Consider the following 13,167-nt stretch of genomic DNA (forward strand, 5'->3'; position numbering starts at 1 on the left):
AAGTGTCTGAGATCAAATTTGAACTCAGGTCCTCCTGATTCCTGGGCCAGTGTTCTATCCACTGAGCCACCTAGCTTCCCCAATCACTTGTATTCTTATAAATTTTATTCAGTTCTCTATATATTTTAGATATGAGTCCTTTATCAAAAATACTAGCTGTGAAAATTGTTTACCAGCTTTCTGCACTCCTTATAATTTTGGTTTCATTGGCTATATTTGTGCTAAAACTTTTTAATTTGATGTAATCACAATTAGTCCTGTTGTTATTTATAATATTCTGTATCATTTCTTTGGACAAAAACTCCTCATCATATATCAAGCAGATAATCTATACTTTGTTCTCCTAATTGATTTATGATGTCACTATATCTAAATCCCGTACCTATTTCAACCCTATCCTGGCATAGAGTGTGAGATGTTGTTCTATGTTCTACTATACTATTTCCAAATTTCCCCTTTAATTCATTCTTTGGTCATGTATCAAAGTAAGTTTGCTAAAGCTCAAATCTGAAAATATCACTACCCTATTCTGTACAGGATACAGTGATTCTATTTATCTCCATCAATATTTAAATATAAAGTCCTGTGTTTGGCAGCTAAAGATTTTTATAACTAGCTATGCCTTTCTTACCATCTCTGCCTTCTTATATTTCACCCTACTCTATAATCGAGCCATATTAACTTACTTGCACACATCACTGTATCTCCCATTGCATTGGTAAACATCTCATACTGCTAATATTTTCTCTGTTCACTTTGCATTTTTGGCTTCCTATTTTCCCCTCAAAACTCACTTTAAATATATCCCCTGGGAGGTCTTTTTAGAATGCTCAGGTGTTTGTGCTTTCTCTTTTGAGGCAATGCATACTTATTTTGGGGTCTATATGTACATGTACATATGTGCATGAGTACAATCTATATATTTTATAATATCAATATATATGTATGTGTGTTTTATATGTAAATATATATGCATGTGCTTAATATAGTATAATATATTATAATATAGTATTATATATGTAGTTTGATGTTGACTTGTCTTCCTTATTAGAATGTGAGTTATTAAAAAAAATAGGGGCAGCTAGGTGGGGTAGTGGATAAAGCACCGGCCTTGAAGTCAGGAGTACCTGGGTTCAAATCCAGTCTCAGACACTTAATAATTACCTAGCTGTGTGGCCTTGGGCAAGGCACTTAACCCCATTTGCCTTGCAAAAAAAAAACTAAAAAAAAAAAAAGAATGTGAGTTCTTTGAGGGAACAAGAGTGTCTTTGGCTCTTTTTCTATGTAATATAGCCCAATCCCAATGCCTGGGATACAAGATATACTTAAATGCCTGTTGCCATATGAATAAAGAATGGATTTAAAAAGAGATGGGGAAAAAAGTGGGTAGACACAAGTGTTATGAAAAAAAGCATTTCATATTTTGTTGACTGAATGAATATGGGAAGGCAAGGGAGGGAATACAAATCAATTTTCTTTAATTTTAAACTAAGATTTTATTTATTTTGAGTTTTACATTTTTTCCCCTATTCTTGCTTCCCCCTACCCCCTACAGAAGACAGTCTGTTAGTTTTTACATTGTTTCCATGGTATACATTGATCTAAGTTAATGTGATGAAAGAGAACTCATATCCTTAAGGAAGAAAAATAAACTATAAGAGATAGCAAAATTACATAATAAGATAATGGTTTTTTTTTTTCTAAATTGAAGGTAATAGTCTTTGGTCTTTGATCAAACCCTATAATTATTTCTCTGGATACAGATGGTATTCTCCATTGTTGATAGCCCCAAATTGTCCCTTATTGTTGCACTGATGGAATGAGCACATCCATCAAGGTTGATCATAATCCCCATGTTGCTGTTAGGATGTACAGTTTTTTTCTGGTTCTGCTCATCTCACTCAGCATCAGTTCATGCAAATCCCTCCAGACTTCCCTGAATTCCCATCCCTTCTGGTTTCTAATAGAACAATAGTGTTCCATGACATACATATACCACAGTTTATTAAGGCATTCCCCAATTGAAGAGCATTCACTTAATTTCCATTTTTGCCACCACAAACAGGGCTGCTATGAATATTTTTGTACAAGTGATGTTTTTACCCTTTTTCATAATCTCTTCGGGTTATAGACCTAGTAGTGCTATAGCTGGATCAAAGGGTATGCACATTTTTGTTGCCCTTTGGACGTAATTCCAAATTGTTCTCCAGAAATGTTGGATGAGGTCACAGCTCCATCAATAATGCATTACTGTCCTAGCAAATCCATTTTCCAAGTTAATTCTGGGGGAAAAATCATGCAAATAGTTTTTGATTGATACCAATCTTTGCTCCCTTCCCTTCACTTTTTTTCCTTCACTTTCTTTCCCTTTGCTTTCTCTTCTTTTCCTTCTTCCTCTTCCCCTTTCTTTCTACTACCCTTCCCCTTTCCTTTTCCTTCCTCCTTTCCTTTTCCCCTTTCCTTTTTCTCTTCCCTTTATGTTTTCCTTTATTTTTCTTCCTCTCCTCCCCCTTCCTTTTCTTCTTTTCTCCACTGGATTTTACTCCCTAGTATTCTCATTCTCTTTATTAATTTTTAATGATAGGAGTGTAGAGAAAAGTTTGTTTTCTCTTGTTATTATTATAGTTAAAAGAGTAGATGCTTTACAAGAAGTTTTGAACTCTGATATTAAAGGATTTTCCTCAAACTGTGTCTAATATTGTATTCTTTTTACCTTTTAGCATGAGATGAGAAATCAAGGCTTGCCAGATTTGTTTCTTGTTATTTCCCTGCTGATTTTTCCCTTTCAAAGAATTTAGACCATAACTACAACAGTGGAACTCTATTTAAGTTGAGGTATAAAGTCTGCTGTGATCCTGCCCCAGGTCAGATATCTTGAGGAGTTTGAATCATCTGTCCATCTGGGGCCAAAGAGTAAGTTCAAAAAGTTTTCTGTAGTGCCTCTGTGAAGTAGGAAGAGAATATGGATGGTAATGAATTCATAATGGGGAATTAGGAAGTAACCCAAGGTGAGTATGAATTAGAATGTGGGTCCTGAGTGGGTGAAGAAGGTTACAGATGTGATTTGTGGAAGAAACAATTAACTAAGAGTTAAGAGATTTGGGGTTCTAGTGAGATATAACACATTTTCTTTTTTACTTCTCGAAAGGTGCGGGATTGGGTGGCCTGTTTAGGACCAGGGGGCCGGTGGTTGCTGGGTCTTGGGGTGCTTTGTGGACTGGGGGCCTCTTAGCCCCAGGGCCAGTGATCAGTCCATTGCACCACTCAGTTACCTTACAGCACACTTTAGAAGAGGGACAGAGTGAAAGGAGAGAGAAAATATAATATATGGTTAGTGGGATGGAATGGATGGAGGGAATTACAATCAGTAACAGCAACAGTGCAAAAATATGGAGGTAACTTCTATGATGGACTTATTGTAAAAAATGTGATCCACCTGAGACAGAACTGATGGTATTGGAACACAGACTGAAATACATTTTTTCCCTTTCTTTTACATCATTTCTCATGAGGGTCTATAGTTTTTGGGGAGGGGGGTTATTATGTTTACTCTTAACCAAAAATATTTTAGTAATGTGTAAAAAAATCTCTTGTACAAAAAAAAGGAATAAAGGACAAAATAATGAAAAAAAAGAGATTGGGGGTTCTAGTTTCAGACTTCTAGTATTACTTTGGCCTCAGTATTTTCTAATTTTCTCATCTCTGAATTGAGTGTAATGACATTACTCCATATTACTTATAGAATTGTTTTGAAACAGAGTAAGTAATTAATAATTCCCTTTTGAAGTATTACATATCGGGGTAGCTAGGTGGCACAGTGGATAGAACATGAGCCCTGGAGTCAGGAGTACCTGAGTTCGAATCCGACCTCAGACACTTAATAATTACCTAGCTGTGTGACCTTGGGCAAGCCACTTAACCCCATTGCCTTGTAAAAACTGCAAAAACTAAAAAAAAGTATTATATATCATGTCTATATGAAAAATTTATGGAACTTTGAGGCAATTCTAATTTTAAAAGGAATATAATAGATAATTCGACCTTTTTTCCATCCCCAGACATTTTTCATATATGGAGAAGAAACTGTCATGCTACTGGTCAAGAAGCTCCAGGCCCTCTCCATAGAGGAGACATCTTAGACATGGAGTCTAAAATGATATGCAAACTCTTTTTGTGTGGACAATTAAAACTCTTCAAAGCCTGATTCCTACCAGGATTATTGAACACTACTCCCTTCACACTCTTTTCTAGTTAAATTATTTACTATTCCTTATAAATGACATGCCATCTTTCTTTGCATAGGCTGCTCCCCTCATTCTCTCCTAACCTCTACTTTTGAGTCTCTAGCTTTCTTTGAGGTTCAGTTCCTTTCCCTTTGTACCCCTAGTACCTAAAATAGGTAGGAAATTAAGAAAGGTTTGTTGAGAGAATTGAGTGAATGAATAACTAATTTTCTTCCTGGTGGAAAAATAGGTCAAACAAAAATAAGGAAATAAAATAAGAAATTAAAATAAATAATTAAAATAGACCAAAGAAGACTAATTTTCGATTTTTGTCTTGAGGAACTTAAACTGGATCCATGAAGGGTAAAGCAAGGGACTTTCTCTTTGTGCTTCTAGGATCCCCTACATAATCTTAGAGATTTCTTTGTCTGATTCTAAATCTGCTTCTGTAAACTGCTGCCAACTTAGAAATTAAAATATATGTTGGTAGCAATTTAAACACACAATTTGAATGGTTTGTTTGTTTTGGATAAATCTTCCAAATAACTAGATTAAGACTATGATTATGTTGTGGTTACCCAGATTTAAGTATTCTTCTCTTTTTTAGATTCTTTTTTTTATCTTAATAGCAGCATATGGATGATCCAATATTTCATAGGCATGGGAACACAGTATGAGAATTCACCAAAACAAATCATCCAATCCATAATATATGTCGGACTTAAAATCCTGAGGAATCATGGGGTACAGATCTGTCAACTTTCTCTCAGTCTCTTTTACTGGAGCTTCATCCAGGTCATGCCAACTTATGGAAAGTAGTGCATGTCTTTGTTCTGGGCCCTTTATTCAGAGCACTGAACTTGGAGTCATAGAGAGCTGACTTCAAATTTAGCTTTAAATAATTACTATCTCTATGAACTTGGACAAGTCATCTTAGTTCATCTTATTCATCTTAGTTCCTCATCTATAAAAATGGGAAAATACTGAAGAAGGAAATGGCAAACCATTCTAATATCTTTGCCAAGAAAAGTAAATGGAGTCATGACGAATTGGACTTGATTGAACAATAAATCTCATAAACTCTGGTGGATTCAATTATCTCTATGGTAATAATTCTCTGCTTATTCACCCCTAACTTCTCTTTTGACCTTCACTCACTCATTTCCCAATTGTTTATTAGATATCTCAAATTAGATTTCTCATTTACATCTTAAATTCAATATATCCCAAATTGAATTCATTGTCTTTCCTTCTTAATCCTTTCCTTCTTCCAAACTTCCCTGTTACTATCAAGGGCAACACTACCATCCCACTCAAGTCTGCAATTTAGCTTTCAACTCTTCATATATATATATATATATATATCCCCTCTCTCCTTTGGTAAAACCACCATATTAGTGCAGACCGTCATCATTTCGTGCCTAGGATATTGCAATACCCTGCTAGATAGTAAAATTAATGTTTTTCCTTCATTTTTGAAGACCACAACATCAGGGAGGTGAAGCCATGACAAGCATGTGAATTAGATTTGAGTGAGGGGGTGCTGTGCTAAGTCACTAGCCTCATCTTCTCCTCCAGAGCAATCTGGGTCTAGTGGTCAGATATGAATCAGGAAAACTGGAGATGCTCTGAATGCAGACAGTCAAGGTTAAGTGACTTGTCCAAGGTCATACAGCTAATAAGCATTAAGTGTCTGAGACCAGATTTGCGCTTCTGTCCTCCTGACTCCAAGGGTAGTGTTCTATTCACTGCACCACCTAGCTGCCCTTCTTGCTAGATACTACTCAGTTTACAAAGTGATTTTCCTAAATCTCAGGCCAGACCATGTCATCTCCTTAATCATTAAGTTCCAATGATTTCCTGTCATTTCTAGGATCAAAGATATAATTCTCTGTTTGTCTTCGAAAACTTTCATAACTCGTTCTCCTTCTCCATCTTTCCTAATTTCTTATACTTTATACCTGATTCCCTCAGGTATTCTTTAATCCTGTTGTATTAACTTCCTTTCTGTTCCTCAAACAAAATATTCCATATCTCTATGGGAATTTTCAGCTCTTCATTTCTGTCTTCTGTTTTCTCTAGCTTCCTTAAGTTGCTTATTAGATATTTCATACTAGATTTCCTGCAGACATCTTAAGTCCAAAGACAAAAAAGTCTAAAACTGAATTCCCTTTCTTTCCTCTCAGAACTCTCTAGTCCAATCTTCTAATTCTTCAAATCCCAGGTAAAATCTCACCTACTACAGAAAGTCTTTCCCAACCCCTCTTAATTCTAGTAACTTTCCTCTGTTGATTATTTTCAATTTTTCACATATATATTTACATGTATATATGTATACATCTGTATGTTTGCTACATATATAGATAAATATGTAAATATGTATAAATATCTAAATGTGTCTCTATCTGCCTATCTACCTATCTTTATCTCTGTCTCTGTCTCTGTCTCTGTCTCTGTCTCTGTCTCTGTCTCTCTCTCTCTCTCTCTTTCTCTCTCCTCTATCTCTATCTTGTTTATAATTATTTACTTGTTGCTCCCTTCACTGGGTTGTGACCTCCCTAAGAGCAGAAATGTTTACTGATCAAAAATTTCACATTAATTTTTAATAAGGAAATTTATCTATAATTTCTTTCTCTTTTTCAGTTCTTCCTGATATAGGTATCAGCACTACATTTGTGTTATACAAAGAATCGGTGGATTCCTTCTTCATCTATTTTCTCAAATAATTTATATAGTATTGGAATGATCCTTTAAATGTTTAGTAGAATTCACACATGAACCCATCTGGCCCTGGGGTTTTTTTGCTAGGGAGTTCTTTAATGCTTTGTTCAATTTCTTTTTATCTAACTGGGGTTATTTGAATTAATCTAGACAATTTATATTGTGATAAACATTCATCAATTTTGCCCATATTGACAGATTTATTGGCACATAATTCAGTAAAATATTTCCTAATAATTGTTTTATTTTACATTTTTCATTTTATATACTGAATATTTGATGTTTCTTTTTTAAATCAGATTAACCAATGGGTTATCTATCTTGTTGGTTTTTTCATAGAATCAATTTCTGGATTTATTTATTAGTTCAATGGTTATTTATTTTACTTTCAATCTTATTAATATCACATGTGACTTTTAGGATTTCCAATTTAGTGCTCAAACAGGGTTTTTTAACTTGTTCTTTTTCAAGTTCTTTTGATTGTTCACCCAATTCATTGATTTGTTCTTAATCCATTTTGTGAATATATGAATTTAGAGAAATAAATTTTCCCCTAAGTACATCTTTGGCTGTTTCCCATAAAATTTGATATGTTGTCTCATTGTTGTCATTCTCTAATGAAATTATTGATTCTTCCTATGACTTGTTCTTTGTGCTATTTATTTCTTTAGGATTAGGTTAATTTGCAGTTTTTAAAATCTATTTTACCACTGCCACATTGTTGAATGTAATTCTTATTGCATTATAATCTAAAAATACTTAATCTAGAAATGATTCTATGATCTAGAAATAATTAATATTTCTACATTTTTTTGCATTTGATTTTGAGGTTTTTTTTATGTTCTATTATATGGTCAATTTTGGTGTGGATGCCAAGTGCTACTAAGAAAAATGTATATTCCTTTCTGTTCCATTCAAGTTATCTCCAAAGGTCTATCACATCTAACTTTTTAAATATTCTAGATACCTCCTTAATTTCTTTCTAATTTACTTTTTGAAAGAATTAATTGAGTTCTGTTAGCGGACAGTGGAGGTCCCCCACTAGTATAGTTTTGCTTTCTATTTCTTCCTATAACTCACTTAACTTCTCCTATAAGAATTTTTATGCTAACTACACACACACACACACACACACACACACACACACACACAAACAATATGAATCTTGCTTCATTGTCCATGTTGTTATTTAGCAAGATGTAATTTCTTTCCTTATCTCTTTTAATTGGGTTATTTTTCCTTTTACTATATTTGAGATCAGAATTGCTACCTCTGCTCTTTTACTTCAGCTGAAACATAATAAATTCTGCTCCAACTCCTTACTTTTATTCTGTGTAGTTGTGTGTGTGTGTGTGTGTCTGCTTCAAGTATGTTTCCTGTATGTATCCTTTTTCATTTTATGGGAGAGCTCATCCAATTCATATTACAGTTACGATTATGTTTGCCTGGGGCTGTCCTGAAATACAGAATAGTTTTTGGAGTTAGAGTCTCTCTATTCCCTGGGCTATGTTAAATCAGGTGAGAAGTCCTGATAATGATATTTCCCTGTTTTGCCACCCTAGGGCTCAAGATCCCTCCATGCTAGTCTTCCTCCTGTTTGTCCTCTCTCCTTTTACCCATTCCCTCCTCAACAACATTTCCTTCTTTCCCTTGTCTACCCTCTCTTCTGTCAGCCCCAAGCTTCTCCCTCCACCCCCTTTATTTAACCTTCTCCTCTCCTACTTGCCTGTCAGGTAAGAATGATTTCTACATTTAGGTATTAACATATATATTATTCCTTCTTTCAGTCAATACTGATGAGAATAAGATTCAGGAAATGCTCATCACCCAGCTTCCTATCTTCCACTTCACTGTAATAGCTTTTTTATATCTCTTCAAGTGAAATAATTTATTCCATTCTATCTCTCCTTTCCCTTTCTCCCAATGCATTCCTCTCTTGCCCACTAACTCCATCTTTTTAATATATGAAAGGGGAGAAGGTGATAGAAAGTGAGTGAGCCTTGCTGTCATTGGAATTGACTCAGAAAGGGAATAATATACACATTCAATTGAGTATAGAAATCTATCTTACTCTAAAAGAAAATAGGAGAGAAAAGAGATGAGAGAAAGGGGAAAGAGGAGGAACAGGTGATAGAAGGGAGGGAAGATTGTAGGAGAGGATTGTCAGATGAAAACATATTTGAGAAGGATAGGGTGAAAGGAGAGCTATAATAGAATAAATGGGGATAGAGGGGAATAGGAATAGAGGAAAATATAGTTAGCAATAGTAACTGGGAAAAAATATTGAAACAAGTTTCCTCGATAAAAAGTTTCATTTCTCTACAAAGAGAAGTGAATCAAATTTATAAACGCTAAGAGCTATTTCACAATTGATAAATGATCAAGAGATATGAACAGTTTTCAGATGAGCTCATCAATGTAATCTATTTAAATCATTTAAAAAATATCCCAACTCACTATTGATAGGAAATATGCAGTTTGGAACAATTCTGAGGTATACCTATTAGATAGGCTAGTAAGACAGAAGGAGAAAATGGAAATATTAGAAAGGATAGAGGGAAATTGAGACTTGGTGCATTGTTGGAGGAGTTGTGAAGTGATTTAACAATTCTGTAGAACATTTTGGAACTATGTCCAAAAGGCTATAAAACCATGCCTACCCTTTGACCTAGCAGTACCACTACAAGGGACCACTGCCTAATAGTGGTCTATATTCCAGAAGAGATGAAATATGAGAAGAAATGTGCCTATATGTATAGGGATATTTATAGAAACTTTTCTCTGGTAGCAGAAAGTTGGAGATTGAAGGGATGCCCAGCCATTTGGGAGTGGTATGTGATCATGACAAAATGCTGTTCTGTTATGGGCAGTGATGACCAGGATACTCTCAGTAAAAAGAAATGAGCAGATGCAATGGGAAACTGTATATAAATGCGGGATGTGCAGGATGATCAGCTGTGAATGACTTACCTTTTTTCAGTTGTGCTGTGACCCATTATTCTAAAGGCAATGATAAAGAATATTTTCCATCCCAAAGGATGGGTTTCTGAATACAGACTGGAGCACTTTTTTCACTTCATTTTCTTGAAGTTTATCTTCATTTTTTGGGGGATACAATTATGTTTAATTTTATAATATGGCTATTATAATAATGTTTTTCATAACTACACACTTTTACCCTATATCAAGTGACTTGCTTTCTTAATGGGTGAGGAGTACAATGGGAGGAAGAGAGAGAATTTGGAAGTCAAGTTTTTGGAAGTGAATGTTGAAACTTGTTTTTGTAACCAGGGAAAAAATAAAATAATAAAAAGAATTACAATTACCATCTTCTTGTGTAGAAGGTACAGTTTAGCTGTAATGAATTTTCTTTTCCTTTTTTTACCTGTTTATTTTTCTTTTAGGTATTGATATTGGATATCAAATTTTAGATTGAAATCCTTCCATTCAATATATAGAAAATTCCAATAAAATAATTTTTTGCTTAGTAAGTGACTCTTGGTTGTAGTCCTAGATCTTTGCCTTCCAGAATATTATGTTAAATACTATGTTATCCTGATTGTGACTCTCTGATATCTGAATTGATTCTTTCTATTACTTGTAGTATTTTTTCCTTGACCTAATAGTTCTAAAATTTGACTATAATATTCCTTGGAGCTTTTATTTTTTATCTCTTTCCTGATAGGATTGGTGTACTCTTTCAATTTCTGTCCAGGAAATCAGGACAGTTTTCCTTGATAATTTCTTGAAAGATGCTCTTCAGGTCCTCCTTGTGTCTATGACTTTCAGATAGTCCAGTGATTCTCATATTATCTCTCCTGGATTTATTTTCCATGTTAGTTGTTTTTCTCATGAGGTATTCGTTATTTTCTTCCATTCTTATCATTCTTTTGAATTTGATGGATATTTGATGTCTCATAGAGTCATTAGCTTCCATTTGCCCAATTTTAACTTTTAAGAAATTGTTTTCCTCAATTAGCTTTTGTTCTTTCTTTTCCATTTGGTCAGTTTTTCTCCCCTTCTTTTCCCTTTGGCCAATTTTTCTTTTTAAGCAGTTGTTTTATTTTTGCAATTTGTATTCTACCTCTCATATTAGTTGTAAGCTTTTTTGTGCTCTTATATGAGTTTTTATTGTTTTTTTGAAGGCAACAGCCTGAAAAATATGTTTTATTGTTTTGGATCACTCAGGAGTGGGGCCTTGGGCCATTATTACAGTTTGCTCATTAGTAAGACTTCCAGAGTCTTTTTTTTTTTTTTTTTTTTTTTTTTTTTGCTAGGCAATGGGGTTAAGTGGCGTGCTCAAAGTCACACAGCTAAGTATTAAGTGTCTGAGGTCACATTTGAACTCAGGTCTTCCTGATTCCAGGGTCAGTGCTCTAACCACTTTCACCTAGCTGCCCCAGAGTCTTGAGGCTTCATGATATCTAGCAGTTCAGGGGGTGAGGGGGTGGTGGAGAAAATTTCAGTGTTCAATGTTTCAAATATATATCATCAGCTTGAAATGCTGGTCCCATAGTGGCTGGTGCTTGGAACCTGGCTGTCTGACCTGTAAAGTCACACTCACAAAGCATCTTATTGTCATCCAGCAGTCGATTGTTCTTATAGAGTTGCTGCTCATCTGGAGGCCTTTTGAGGATCCTTCCACAATGTGCTTCATTTCAAACATTGTGCTCCACTCCTTCACATCAGAGCAGATCATTATCTTGTGGCACCAGATAATTAGGAACAAATCCATCTCACTTCCATGAGTTCTTTCTGGTCCTGAGACCACATCCCATTTTTTTTCTTTGGGGTTTTGCTCTTAGGTGTTTTGACATTGTTTTCCTCTTCTGAGTTGTGTCTTGGTCTTCTCTGTCACAATAGTAGCTTTCTATGGTCATTTTTTTTTTTTTTGTTATTTTCATGCTCACTTTTGGCCTTTTTCCTTTTCTTAAAAAATCTGAGTTCTGCTCCCAAGGGCACTCACTGCCTTAGGCTTCTTGTGCCAGTAGGTGCAGGCCCTGGGTATTTACCTGATGCTATGTTGATATTGCCCTGAGAACCTAAGAGGACCCTCATGTCTGAAGCAATTGGTTTGGGGGTGGCTGACACTGTTGGAGGCCATGGGAGTTTGGCAGTTTACCTGGTGCTGAGTTGGGTTCCTGGTGGTAGTGTCTGTCATGTACTAGTCCTGGTAGGATGTTCCTGTATTTTCCTGGGGCTATACTGAGGCATGTGGTGTTCTGAATGCTGGAGAATGCTGCTACCTGAGGCTGTGCTGAAGCACGTGATGGTTCTTGATCTGCCTGTTCCCCTGGCTATGCTAAGGCAGGTGGGGAGTCCTGGCATTGGCACTTGCCTGCTCCACCACTCTGAGGCTCAGGATCTCCTGCTAGTGTGCTGGGGTGCTTCCTGTCCTGTGCTCCCTTGCTCCTTTTAAAATTTCTTTTTGCAAGGCAAATGGGGTTAAGTGGCTTGCCCAAGGCCACACAGCTAGGTAATTATTAAGTGTCTGAGGTCACATTTGAACTCAGGTCCTCCTGACTCCAGGGCCGTTGCTCTATCCACTTCACCACCTAGCCGCCCCCTCCCCCTCTTTAACTAGAGTGAATAGGACCTTTCTTGTGGTTCTTGGTCTAAAAGATTGTTTCACCCCATATTTTTTGCTGGTTCTCCTGTTAAGATTTGTTTTGGGAAATTATTTTACGGTTTTTTGAAAGTGGATATGGGAAGGTTTGCAGTGACTTATTGTTTCCTCTGCCATCTTGATTCCTAGAAGTAGGAGTCTTTATATTAATGACTCCTAGAAGTAGGAATCATTCTTTATACTTATAACCCCAACATGGGACATAATGTCTGAAGTAAAACTGGTATTTAATAGTTTAATTGAGTTTTGACTGTAAGGCTGGTTCTGTTTACTACTCCAAGTAACTTCTTATAGATACAATACTTTTTCATATGTTAAGGATCTGTAGTTTCATGGATATGCATCAACCATCTGCTATGGCATATCACAAACCCTCTGTACTTTAGCAGATGTTCTTTGATAATTGCTGGGGACAAGTATCCACCCTACATCCAACCTCATGATGAATCTCTTCAAATTTTGCTAGGCTGAGCCCCAGGTAATAAGCATACAGTCTGTTATGAAACCTATTCCCTTGACCTTTCCAAGTTGTTAGGGGCTATGAGAGAATATGACTTACTGGCATAGATTTTGTGACCTCATATTTGCTTCCGTACA

The 13,167-nt window shown here is 35.7% G+C and overlaps 1 pseudogene; it reads right to left on the bottom strand.

The window, feature by feature from the left end:
* Positions 1-11,330: 11,330 nt before the first annotated feature.
* LOC141522161 (elongin-B pseudogene) lies at positions 11,331-11,679 on the bottom strand (annotated as a pseudogene).
* Positions 11,680-13,167: the final 1,488 nt, after the last annotated feature.

Source organism: Macrotis lagotis, chromosome 1 (genome assembly GCF_037893015.1).
Source record: "Macrotis lagotis isolate mMagLag1 chromosome 1, bilby.v1.9.chrom.fasta, whole genome shotgun sequence".
In the NCBI taxonomy this organism is placed as follows: domain Eukaryota; kingdom Metazoa; phylum Chordata; class Mammalia; order Peramelemorphia; family Peramelidae; genus Macrotis; species Macrotis lagotis.